The 13,538-nt window shown below is 48.4% G+C and overlaps 4 non-coding genes across 4 annotated transcripts; all 4 read right to left on the bottom strand.

Moving 5' to 3' along the window:
* Window positions 1–1,868: 1,868 nt before the first annotated feature.
* Window positions 1,869–1,950, bottom strand: Trnal-aag (transfer RNA leucine (anticodon AAG)). Its single transcript has one exon. It is a non-coding gene; the product is annotated as a tRNA-Leu (tRNA).
* A 72-nt stretch (window positions 1,951–2,022) lies between these two features.
* On the bottom strand, window positions 2,023–2,104 carry Trnal-aag (transfer RNA leucine (anticodon AAG)). Its single transcript has one exon. It is a non-coding gene; the product is annotated as a tRNA-Leu (tRNA).
* Window positions 2,105–7,128: 5,024 nt separating this feature from the next.
* Trnal-uag (transfer RNA leucine (anticodon UAG)) lies at window positions 7,129–7,210 on the bottom strand. Its single transcript has one exon. It is a non-coding gene; the product is annotated as a tRNA-Leu (tRNA).
* Window positions 7,211–12,467: 5,257 nt separating this feature from the next.
* On the bottom strand, window positions 12,468–12,549 carry Trnal-aag (transfer RNA leucine (anticodon AAG)). Its single transcript has one exon. It is a non-coding gene; the product is annotated as a tRNA-Leu (tRNA).
* Between the last annotated feature and the right edge of the window lie 989 nt (window positions 12,550–13,538).

Genomic DNA, 13,538 nt, shown 5'->3' with positions numbered 1-13,538 from the left:
GCATTGCTTCGGTCCCGAGTGTTCAAAACGCAGTTGAAATCTCCTAACACAACAACATGTTTGTCTGCAGTCAGATATGGCTCAATGCTCAGAAAAAAATTATACATCTCATCTGTACCGTTCGGTGCATAAATACATATTACTCTCCAGGTAACATCCCTGTAATAAAAATCAACCACAATAAATCTACCACTTGGACATGAATAAACACTCTGTACATCTAGCCCCGGTAACCTTTTCAAAAATAGCAGGCATCCCGCTGACTTGCCCACCGCATGACTCACTGCAACGTAGTAGCGAGCCGTGAAGCGAAGCATCATGCTCCGGGTCTGCTCCTCCCCTTCAACTTTTGTTTCTTGCACTGCCAACATGTCGAGGTCATGATCTACCAACAACCGGTATACTTGGCTCTGCTTTTTCTTTGCGGCTAGACCTCGCACGTTTAACGTAGCCAAACTAAACGACGCGTTGCGTGCCATGTTTTAACAGGAGGTAGCAGGACCCGAAGCATGACGCTTACCTTGCACGTCTAGCGCACGGCTAGACGTCTTCGGATCCGCCCGGTTGCCCGGTGTCCAGGTGCTGCCTCGGCGGCTCGTCGGTGGCCTTCCTCTCCGATTCGAGATTTGGCCGTGGCTTAAGGCTGGGGCGTCTCCCGGAGGACGCCTTCTGGTCCGCGGTCCCTTCAAGCGGACGCTTGACAGCCGGGTTGACTCTGCTGCTATGGGCTTGGCTCCCCTGCAAGCGCGGCTTCCTTGGTTCAGCTTGGGTGCCTTCTGTATCGCTGCTCTCCAACGTGTCGTCGTCAGCGGGAACGGGCGTGGCTGCCAGCTCGGTCACTGTTGCTGGCGGCTTGGTCGTAGCCTCCGTTGTCCCCTGGCTTTGCTTGCCTTCTGGTGTCTTTTCGCTGCGCGGTTCCTTTTGGGTTTCCAAGCTTCCGCTTCCCTTTGCTGCCTCCTCGGCTTCGGTCACGTCCATTAAGAGCTTCTCGGTGTAGTCGCTCACTCCTCGCCCAGTAGCTGCGGCGTAGGACCGCGTGCACTGAGCGTCTTCGTGTCCAAATCTTCTGCATATCGAGCACCGAGGCACTTTGCAGTCACGCCGGACATGTCCAGAGCCCTGACAGCGCAGGCACTGCATTGGTCGCCCCGGAACTACCACTAATGCTAGTTCTCCGGCGACCCGTACCTGGTGCGGTAGGTCTTCCAACTTCAAGCCAGTTTTCAACTTTATCAGCACCGTCCGGGCAGTCGAGTTCTTTTCTTGAACACCCGGCACCCGCCAACGCTCACGCTGTACGTCAACCACCTTGCCATAAGCGGCTAGCGCTGTACGGACGTCCTCGTCAGCTACGCCGTAAATAAGCCAGTGAAGGCGTAACTTGACTTGCCTGTCCTGTGGGTCCACGACGACGCAGCGCCGTCCCTTCACTTCCATTTCCTTCAAGGCTAGCAGCCGCTTGGTAGCGTCTGCATTGCACATGGTAACCGCCCAGACATGGTTAATCTGGTAGGCTCCGAGTGCGACAACTTCCGGCAGCATCCCGGCAAGAGCGAGGGCGTCCCTGAAATCTTCAACTCTGTAAGGCCGTGCTCGCACGTCACCATGCAGAAAAACTGTATTGGTAACGATGCGTCCTGTAGGCAGTTGTGGCAAAACAAAATGGTATTCATCTTCTTCTTGTTTCCTGTTACCGCGGCTGGTAAGGGCCGCCATCGCCGCTCCAACGGAGCTCATGATCCTACGAACCGCACAGCACGGCTGCCGGAAGCAGAATGACCGCTCGGCCACGCTACCCTCTTCACCTCCCGAGTGATGGTCGCGTGCGCTTTTTGCCGAAGAGCGCACGTAAAAAAAGTGACACAATATGGCAGCGGTGGGATTCGAACCCACGCCTCCGAGGAGACTGGTGCCTTAAACCAGCGCCTTAGACCGCTCGGCCACGCTACCACTGTTCACCTGCCGAGTGACGGTCGCGTGCGCTTTTTGCCGAAGAGCGCACGTAAAAAAAGTGACACAATATGGCAGCGGTGGGATTCGAACCCACGCCTCCGAGGAGACTGGTGCCTTAAACCAACACCTTAGACCGCTCGGCCACGCTACTTTTTTTTAATGAACCTTGTTTTATTCACACACACAGATACACATACACATGTAAAAGTACGCTGGCCAACTTGCGCCACCGTAGCAAGCTAAAATTCTTTGAACTTCACCAATTCATCAAGGACATCCAACCAATCAGGAGGTTCTGTCTGTACACGAAATATTTCACGTATGAAAACAATACTTTCAACAAAATTTTCTCGGGTTGACCGCAGGTTTACATCAGCATGCGTTACCGCCATCCGTGTTTTCCAAAGACTATGGATGCCTAAGAGCATTATCATATCATATGGGAAGTCTTGATCGCTGTCTACCGGCAGGAAGCGTATACCCTGCGGTGTTATCGGCAGTTCCTTTTTAAGCGTTCTTTGCAAGACGTCCCAGTAAAATACGGCATCCCAGCACTCAATAAATGCGTGCTCAATGGTCTCGGGTTTCTTACAGATTACACAGTTTGTCGTCCAGGGCACGAATATTCCTTTGTCGGCCAACTATGTTTTCACAGGAAGGGTAGATGTATGCAACTTGAAGAAAAAAGATTTTGCATTTGCTCTCACTGGCATCCTTTTAACTCTTTTCAACACATCTTGCCCAGGGCTTCCATAGTATTTCAATCTGTACATAGGCACAGGCAGCATAACTTCAACTAAATCTTTGTAAAGGTTCTTTCTTGTCACTGTGCTCAGATATTGCATTGAAAATCGAGCTTTTAGTATTCGGAAGGAAGTTGTTACCTCCCGCACGTAGCCTTTAACCCCACAGTTTACAGGCGTTGCACTAGACACAATAATTTCAGGAAGAACATCCTTCAAGCGAACCTGAAGCATCGTACGCAAAAATAAATCACTTTGGTCACGCAAGAAGTCAAAACGAGAAACAATCTGTCGTAAGAACAAATGCGACAATCCAAGTCCCCCATCTCGAACAGGACAAAACAAGTGTGTTCGACTGACCCTCTCCCAAGTGGAACCCCAAATAAAAACAGCAAACACTCTGTGAATTTTCTGTACGTTCACACGTGTCATGGACTAAAATTGGAGAACTTACCACACTTCGGCCATTAAAAATAAATTACAAACAGTTGCCCTTGCAAACATCCATAAATCGCGACCTTGCCATCCTCCGGTTTTCTCTTTTAGACAGCGACGTCTCATCTTCCCAGTATTGTGCAGTGCTATTGTAGTGCTCAAGAGGCACACCCAGATATTTCGAAGGAGACACAGTCCACTGTAAATTTGCGAAGACAGCTGGCGTGACATCCCAGCTTCCATGCCAAAAGCCGATACTCTTGTCCCAATTGATCTCGCAGCCGGTTTGCCTGCAAAATCTATGAGTCTCGCTTATTGCCTCCTGCACACTTTCCCTATCCGTACAAAATATTGCCACATCGTCAGCATAAGCAAGCACTTTAACATGTGACGATTCAAGCTTATAGCCATTAATCCTTTTTTTACTTATTAGAGATAAACAGAATGGCTCTAAGTAAATTGCAAAGAGCAAAGAGGACAATGGACAACCTTGCCTTACTGATGATCTGATCTTAATACTATCAGTTAGTTTCTTGTTCACCACAATGTTTATAATACAGTCACTGTACACCATTTTTAAACCATCGAGTATCACAGTGCCTATGTTTGCATGTTCAAGAATACTGAAAAGATTTTCATGCGACACACGGTCAAATGCTTTTGCTAAGTCGAGCTGCAACATAGCTACTCGATCGCCAAAAATGTCACAACACTCGAGAATACTGCGGGCTACATGCACATTTGTACAGATAGAGCGTCCTTTTATGCCACATGTCTGGTGTGGTCCAACAAGAAGTTTGATGACACTCTGCAGTCGCTTTGCCAACACTTTTGTGTAAACTTTGTAGTCCATGTTTGTGAGCGTTATCGGACGATACGTCCCCACAGATAGCAGCTTAGTACGGTCGTCAGATTTCGGAATCAGCACTACGTGAGCGGCGCGGAAAGAAAGCGGCATTTCTTTCGTTTCGAACGCCTCTGTGATTACTGCATGCAAAATGGGTGCCAAATCATCGGCGTAAGCTTTGTAGAACGCGGCACCGAGGCCGTCTGGCCCAGGCGTTTTCCCCAACGTTAGTTCCGTGATCGCATGTTAGATTTCATCTACGCTAATGGGTTGCTCCAAAAGCGCTCGAGTGTCTTCATCTAACCTTGGCATTAAATCAAGGATCTCTGGCTCTAGCGGAGAGCTCCCGCTTCTTTTTCACCTATTAGGTTCTGATAGTGCTCAACAAATGCTCGTTCAATTTCGTTAATGTCACTGGTAATATTGTTTTGATACCTAATCTGCCGGATTTCATTTTGTGTTGCATATCTCATTTCGTCGCACAATGCGCGCTTATTGGGAGTTTCCCCCATCCAGAGCTTTTCAACTCGCGCCCTTACTACTGCTGATCGATACTTTTCAACGTCGAGAGCCTCGAGCTGACCCTTAACTTCACGGATTTCTTTACTGAATTTCCCGGGATTCGCTGTTCCCATGCTGATCATAAAATCAAGCTGGCATTGCAATTCTTTTGTTTTTTTCTTTTTCTTTATGACTGAGCAATGTTCCCCTCTCGATCGCTATCAGCTTGACTTCGTTCTTGAAATGGTCCCATTCAGCCGCACGTGACTTTGCTGCTGTGCGGGTCATGCTTTCAATTTTTCCTTTTACTTTTCCGTTAAACATTTCGTCGTCGAGTAGTTTTACATTGAACTTCCACAACTGCCAGTTGAATTGCGTTTTCCTTTTCTTGCCACCGAGCGTTACCATTACAAGGCTGTGATCACTAAAAGATACATGTTTTACTTCATACTTAGAGCTCATGTTCACAAAGTCAACCGAGGCATACACTCTGTCGAGCCGCGCGCTACTTCCGCGATGGAAGTGCATGAACACGGGCCGATTTCCATTCGAAAGAAGCCATCCATGTCGTCTAAATCATTTTCGTGCATTAACGCCTGCAGTACATTTGCACTTTTATCGCGGCCAGACACATTCTTAGCTCTGTCCTCGGCCATCAAAACACAATTGAAATCGCCAAGCATAACAATACGCTTCAAACACTTTAAGTAACGCTCGATTTTTCCGAAAAAGGCTACGCGATCGTTCTCGTTATTAGGTGCATAAACACATATCACTCTGAAGGCTGGCCGGAAAAATAAAAGTCAACAATTAGCAATCGCCCTGCTTCAGAAACAACAATGCTCACATCCGAAATGCCAAGGTGATTGCGGATGAAGATCGCGCATCCACCGGATGTTCCCACAGCATGACAAATACAAACATTGTAGCGCGTTCGAAAGGTTTCCACCATGCAGTCCGTCTGCTCCTCACTTTCGATTTTAGTTTCTTGCACTGCGACAAGATCCAGCTCATTTTCTAAAAATAGTCGGCTCACTTGGTACTGCCTTCTCCGGGCTGCTAAACCCCTTACATTCAGTGTAGCTACTCGTAGCGGCTGCCCAGTTTTATCGTGCATATTTTGTGAGGAGCGAACGGGTCGCACGACGCTCACCTCTGTGCGCGACCGGACGGCAGACAGTTCACCGGGTTGGGCCAGTCCTTGCAGAATTCTTTCTGACACGCTTGCACCTTCTGCAACACAAGCTTGATGTCTCCGCTCCCCGACGCCGTCCATGCGCGTGAAAGTCTTTCGCAGCTTGATGTGCTGGCACCCAAAAAGCGCAGACCCCGGTGCCTACTTCGGCGTCGTGGCTGCAACGTGTTTGTTTGGGGGAATGTTCGGCTTCGGCCTGAATGACGGCCGTCGGCCCAGTGCCGCTTTAGCAGGCGGCTCCTCGGCATTCAGGCCACCATTCGGGTCGTCAAGTTTCACTGTCTCGATGTTCGCCCGCTTACTCGACGACGTAGTCACATCTGTCTCCATTGCGCTCAGCGCGTTTGAGTCAGTCGCTGCAGCTGAGTCTTCCTTGGCTTCTTTCGACAGGTGCAGTCTGTCCTTTTCCGGGTCAGACTGCCTTTCTTGCGGTGCCGGCTGCTCGCATGGTACGGACATCACGGCCAGCTGCAAGGGGGCGGGTGCTGTGGGCGTTACTTGCGGTTTAACCTTCTCACTTTTAGTGGCTGCCGCGTCCTCAGCCTCCGCCTCGTCCATGACAAGCTCAGAGGAATCTGGATTCTTCAACGGCCCTGTGACGTTTGCGTATGTAGGCGTGCACTGACTTTCATCATGGCCAAAACGCCTGCAACGCGAGCATCGGGGCACCCAGCACTCCCGGCGAACGTGGCCTTTTCCTTGGCAGCGCAAGCAAATTGGTGGCCTTCCAGGCACCACTAATAAAGCTGGCTCTCCCGCGACTCGAAGCTGATGCGGGATATCTTCACTTGTAACGCCCGGCTTCAACTTGAGGTTCACCAGACGCGTTGTGCAGCCCTTGTCTATGACGCACTGTGCACGCCAGCGCTCTCGGGAAACTTCCGTAACTTCACCGTACGGCGCTAGAGCCTCACGTATGTCTTCTTCGTTGACATTATAGAGCACCCAGTGCATTTTAAGGCGTAGGTCCTGGTTGTTCGGGTCTACGACTAGACAGCGCCTGCTCTTGACAGTAATTGTTGCAGATCTTAACAACTTCTTGACGGCTTCTGAGCTCTTCAGTGTTACGGCCCACACATGATTCATCTGGAAAGCTCCCAAGGCGACAACCTCGGTGAGCATTTCCAGGCTGGCCAGGGCATCCCGGAAGTCTTCGACTCTGTACGGCCGAGCACGGATATCACCATGCAAAAAAACTGTATTAAGAACAATCCGACCTTTTGGCAGATGGGGCAGCATCACTTGATAATCCTGGTTGTCTTCATGACTGTTCCTGTTTCCGCGGCGAAGATGGGCCGCTGAGTCCACTCCTTCGGAGCACATGATGGCACGTCCGTTCGCCTCGACGTCCGGAAGTGGAATCTGCCCTCGGCCACGCTACCACTGTTCTCCTGCCGAGTGACGGTCGCGTGCGCTTTTTGCCGAAGAGCGCACGTAAAAAAAGTGACACAATATGGCAGCGGTGGGATTCGAACGCACACCTCCGAGGAGACTGGTGCCTAAAACCAGCGCCTTAGACCGCTCGGCCACGCTACCTTTTTTTTCCCTTTATTGCCTGCTTTGACAGAAATACACTAAAACAAAACATGAGTACACGTATAAAATACATCAGTCACACTTGACTGACGTAGTCATATTAAAATCTTTTCAAATTTACAAGGTCATCAAGAATAGCCACCCATTCAGGAGGCTCGGTTTGCGCTTGATAATGTTCTCTAACTTCTGCAATACTGAGAATGAAATTTGCACGTGTCGTGCGAACATTTATATCAGCATGACGGACCGACATTCTTGTCTTCCACAAGCTGTGGAGGCTCAGGAGCATGAACGTATCGTACGGTATTTCACCTTCATTATCAGTGGCCAAGAAACGTATACCTATCGGTGTGATTGGAAGATCTTTTTTTTTGAGCTTTCGTTCTAGGATGTCCCAATGAAATATTGCATCCCAACAGTCAGTGCAAGCATGATCAATGGTCTCCGGTTTTTTGCAGAGCGAGTAGTTAGCTGTCCATGGCACGTAAATCCCTTTCTGTTCTAACCATGTCTTTACTGGCAATGTATTTGTATGCAATTTAAAAAAGAAACTTTTAACTGTAGATCTTACGGGCATCCTTCTTACTCTCTTCAAAACGTCATTTCCTGCTCCTCCATAGTTTACAGTTCGGTATAAAGGTATTGGCATCATAACATCCACTAAATTCTTATAGAGCTTTTTCTTTGTGATGGTACATAAATATTCCAAGGAAAACCTCGCATGCAAGATACGAAAAGACATAACCACTTCACGCATATATCCAGTCACACTTTGCCCTCTGTCTGCACAAGACGCTATAATGAACTCTGGCAGAGCTTTTGCCAGCCGTACCTGAATTACTGTTCGCAAAAAACCATCACTTTGGTCTCGTAAAAAGAAAAAGCGCGACAAAAGCTGCTTGATATACAAGTGAGCGAGACCCAGTCCACCACTGCGAACTGACCGAAACAAATTACTGCGGCTGACCCTTTCCCAACTGGAACCCCAAATAAACACAGCGAATACCCTATGTATCTTTTGCACATTCACTCTAGCCATGAACAGAATTTGCATTACATACCACACTTTGGCTACTAAAAACAAGTTACAAGCACTAGCGCGGCCGAACATTGACAAGCCTCGTCCCATCCAGCCACCTGCTTTTTCCTTAATCATATCAGTTTCGTCCAACCAGTAATCCTTGCTATCTTTGTAATGCTGGAGTGGCACTCCCAGATATTTTGCTGGTGTGGTCGTCCAGCGTACCGATGCAAAAAAATCTGGCGTTATGTCCCAATGATCATGCCATATGCCACAGCTTTTTTCCCCAATTTATTTCAGATCTTGTTTGCTTGCAGTACTCTTTTGCCACGCGAACGACTTCTCGGATACTTTCTCGATCATCGCAGAAAACAGCAATGTCATCCGCGTACGCCAACAATTTTACCTCGGTCCTTTGCAGTCTAAATCTTCTAATATTCTCGCTACGGATCACGGCTAAACAGAATGGCTCAAGGTACACCGCAAAAAGCAGGGGGCTGAGCGGACATCCTTGCCGGACGCTGGATTTGACTGAAATCCTTTCACTCAGGTTTTTATTAATGATAATCTGTATAGTACAGTCCCGATATGCCATTTTTACTCCTTCCATAATAACATTGCCAACGTTTACGAAATTAAGAATAAGAAACAGCACTTCATGTGACACTCGATCAAATGCCTTCGCTAGGTCGAGCTGCAGCATGGCAACTCGACCTGAAAAGGCGTCACAGCATTCGAGTACACTGCGTGCCACATGAGTGCTGGTGGAAATGGTGCGCCCTTTGATGCCACATGTTTGGCGTGGCCTGACAATGTCTTTGATCACAGTTTGTAGCCTCTTCGCCAGGATTTTCATTAATACCTTGTAGTCTGTATTTGTAAGACTAATTGGTCTATATGAGCTTACTGACAGAAGCTTCTCGTGATCGTCTGTTTTTGGGATTAGGACCATATGGCCACTACGAAATGACGGAGGTACTTGCTTTTTCTCGTATGCCTCAGCGAACACTTGTAATAATATATATGACACTTCAGGTGCGAAGGCTTTATAAAAAGCAGATCCCACCCCATCCGGTCCCGGCGCCTTTCCGTCAGCCAGCTCTTCTATCGCATGCTCGATGTCACGTTTGCTGATCGGTTCTTCTAATCTCTCTCTTACGTCATCATCAAGTTGCGGCATGGCATTCAAGAAAACTGTTTCAAACCCTAAATCCACCAGTTTCCTTTCACCAAAAAGTTTCCGATAGTGGTCTGCAAAGGCGTTTTCTATCATTTTTTGATCCGATGTGATCTTATCATCATACCTGATTTGTTGAATTTCATTCTTCATAGCATACCTTTTTTCACCGGCCAGGGCGCGTTTGTTTGGCCTCTCATCAACCCATAGCCTCTCTGCTTCGCGCCCGAATCACAGCAGCCTTATATTTTCTAATGTCAATAGCTTCCAATTCGTTTTTAACGGTGCTAATATCATCTGTAAACTTTCCAGATTCGGCACTCTCCATCTCAAGCAAGAACTCGAGCTGTCGTTGGAGCTCCTTTTCCTTAATTTTTTCATTGTGGCGCCTAACACATCCCCTTTCAATCGCGATCATTTTAACTTTAATTTTTAGCTCTTCCCATGCTTCCACATAGTCCCTTGGCTGGTCATTTAATACTTTTGCTATTTCTTCTTTTACTCTGGTAACAAAGCATTCATCTTCAAGAAGGTTTTGATTAAATTTCCAAAGCTGCCAGTTGAAAGGCGACTGTTTTGGTCGGGTGCCAATGGTAAAAAAACACCATACTATGATCGCTGAAAGAGACCGGCTGTACAACATAGCCGTTACACATTGGTACAAGGTCAAGCGAAACATACGCTCTATCCAATCTCGCCTGACTGCCGCGCTGACAATGCGTATATTGCAGTTGTGTTGTACCGATTAAGAGACGGCCAACATCTTCTAAGTTGTGTTCCTGAACTAGGGTGTTCAAAAACACAGCACTTTTGTCCCGCACTGCGGTTCACTTAGCGCGATCTTGAGCATAACATACGCAATTGAAGTGCCCCAAAAATATGATATACCTATCGCTATCACAACTTAGATATACTGTTCAACTTCGGTGAAAAACACATTTCTTTCATGCATATCATTGGGCGCATACACACAAATAAGTCTCCACTGAAAACCACTGAAAGAAAAATCAAAAACGATACGGCGACCAGTTTCACTTACAGTGAGCGCTTGCTCAGTGATACCCAAACTCTTTCGTATCAAAAGTAAATAGCCCCCGGACGTGCCCACAGCATGGCACACACAAGCGTTATAATACATCCTAAAAGTGGCTACCATGCGATCAGTTTGTTCATCGCTTTCAACCTTTGTTTCTTGTACTGCAACAAGATCCAGTTCATTTTCAGCAAGGAGGCGACTGACCTGTTGTTGCCGACGTTTGCGGCAAGGCCATGTACATTAAACGTGGCCACTCGCAGTCCTCTCACCAGATTTTTTTTATTCACAAATTCTCCAGTTTGCTTACAGAAAACCAGAAGGGTCAGGACTAAAGGCGCTAGCAAGCGCCTGACTGAGGCCCTGACCCCTGTACAATCTGCGCTCCAGCGACGCAATCAGGACAGTGTAAGAATAAACGAAAAGAGGGAGTAGGGGAAACGTGAACAAGCAAATTAAGCAGGCAAGTTCGAGAAAAAAATTATACATGCAATTTAAGCAGATGGCAGATTCACTGCCATTGTCGATTAAAAACAAACTGACCGCATATTGCGCATTCCGCGCCTACACCCAACGGGCATAACGTCCAACAGATGCATGCATGTCAGTATACACAGATTCCCACAATTTCCAAAAACCGTCTTCACGCGTACCTTCGATGCGTAGCACACGACCTTTCTCGATTTCGTAGCCATGGTGCGTGGTTCTCCGCCCGTGCGCCTTCGCAGGCACGTGTTCACGTCCTACTTGAGCTTTGTAGCCGCCGGTTGTCTATCCGGCGGGATAATTGGATTCGGTCGAAAGGTCGGCCGACGCGTAACCACCGATTTTGCAGGCGGTTCCTCGCTTGTAGGGTCTCCTAAATCGCCATCCTCGCGGTCGGTTTGGTCGCGAGTTATTTTCACGACGGACCCGCTTACGCCAGCCACTTCCATTTCCTCAGCATACGCTTCGTCGCTGCAAGTCGTATCGGTGCTTGATGGTTCTATATCTACGTTGTCAACCATGTTTGGGTCGTTTTTTGCGCTCTGTTTCACTTCATCTCCAGGCTCACTTGTCCCGGGCGTACCTTCGTCTGATCCGCATCACCAGGAGACACTTCAGCAACTTCGGCTTCATCCATTAGAAGCTCAACCATTTCCTCTTTTGCTGCTGGCCCTGTCACGCTCGCGTATGTTTTCACGCACTGCGACTCGCCATGCCCATAGCGACGGCAGAGTGCGCAACGAGGAACGCGGCAATCCCGACGGATGTGTCCGGTGTTCCTGCACCGAAGGCAAAGCGGTGCTCTGCCTGGTGCTACTACCAAGACCTGTTCCCCCGCGACACGCAACAAATGTGGCACGTCTTCCACTGTCAGTCCCTTCCGCAACACTAAATTGACAAGCCGTGTTGACGAACCTTTCTCTCGCAGTCCTTGAACACGCCACCGTTCTCGAGTAATGTCCTTGACAGTGCCGAAGGGTGCCAAGGCTTCGCACACATCCTCATCCGGAAGGTTGTGAAGCATCCAATGTACCTTTAGACGCACTGCTTGGTTCCCAGGATCGATAACCATGCAACGCCGCTCTTTGACCTTGACCTCTCTTGCACATAGCATTTGCTTCACAGCTTCAGCGTTCTTGAATGTTACTGCCGATACGTGACTCATTTGATACGCCCCTAGCGCAACTACGTCAGGCAGCAACTTCAAACTTGCCAGCATGTCCCGGAAATGTTCCACGCGATACGGTCTAGCACGCATGTCTGCGTGTAAAAACAAAGTGTTCCAAACAACTCGCCCAGTTGGTAATTGTGGCAGCAGCACCTGATACTCCGAATCCTCGTTCATACTTGTCCTCGTACCGCGGCCCTGTTCGGACGCTGAAGCCGCTCCGATGCTGACTGAGCTCATGTCAACCACGTCCGTACCCGACGGTGTCCGGAAGTGGAATCCCCGCACGGCCACGCTACCACTGTTCTCCTGCCGAGTGACGGTGGCGTGCGCTTTTTGCCGAAGAGCGAACGTAACAAAAGCAACACATTATGGCAGCGGTGGGATTCGAACCCACGCCTCCGAGGAGACTGTTGCCTTAAACCAGCGCCTTAGACCACTCAGCCACGCTACCCTTTTTTTATTTATTGCCGTCTTCGAGGTACAAAATCAAGGGTTACAAATGATAAAACGTGCCAGCCACACTTTGGCTAGCACAGTACTAAAATCTTTTCAGTGACACCAGTTCATCGAGTACAGACATCCATTGTGGTGGATCAGGCAGTACTTTGTACGCGTCTCTCACGTAAACAACACTCTCAATGAAGTGTTCTCACACCGATGTCTGCATGTTCAAGTTGCATGCGAGTTTTCCACATCTCGTGGAGGCCCAGGACCATAATGAGGTCATACGGTACTTCCTCTGAGGTATCTACTGGCAAGAAGCGTATTCCATACGGGTCCAGGGGTAACTGTTTCTTCAGCGCTCTCTGCAGAACGTCCCAGTGAAAGAAGGGGTCCCAGCAATCTAGGAAACATGTTCTATTGTTTCTGGTTTTTTACATAAAAAGCAGTCGGTTGTCCAGGGGATGAAAATACCCTTACTATGAAGCCAGGTCTTAACGGGAAGTGTGTTTGTATGTAATTTGAAAAAGAAAGACTTAGTTGATGGCCTTACTGGCATTTTCTTGACTCTTTTTAGAACGTCCTGTCCGGGGCCTCCACGGTGTGGCCAACGGTACAAAGGACCAGGTAGCATCGTGTCCAGAAGATCTCTGTACAATTTTTTTTTTGTATCGGTGGACAGATACTGCAGCGAAAAACGCACATTCAACATCCTATGCGCCAGCACCACTTCACGCAGGTACCCAGTCACGGTTCCCGGCATGTTCTGAGCCGACGAAACAACAAATCTCGGAAGAAGTCTACTCAGCCGTACTTGAATTAGTGTTCGAAGAAAGAGATCATTTTGATCCCGCAGAAACACAAAGCGTGACACAATTTGTCGCAAAAACAAGTGAACCAGACCAAGCCCACCTTTCTTGACCGGGAGAAACAAGTTTGTTCGACTCGTCCTCCCCCAGCTAGATGCCCAAATGAAAGTAGCGAAAATGCGGTGAATTT

Source organism: Dermacentor silvarum, chromosome 4 (assembly GCF_013339745.2).
Source record: "Dermacentor silvarum isolate Dsil-2018 chromosome 4, BIME_Dsil_1.4, whole genome shotgun sequence".
NCBI lineage: Eukaryota > Metazoa > Arthropoda > Arachnida > Ixodida > Ixodidae > Dermacentor > Dermacentor silvarum.
The sequence above is the reverse complement of the archived record's forward strand: the minus strand, read 5'-3'. Positions and strand labels throughout refer to the sequence as shown.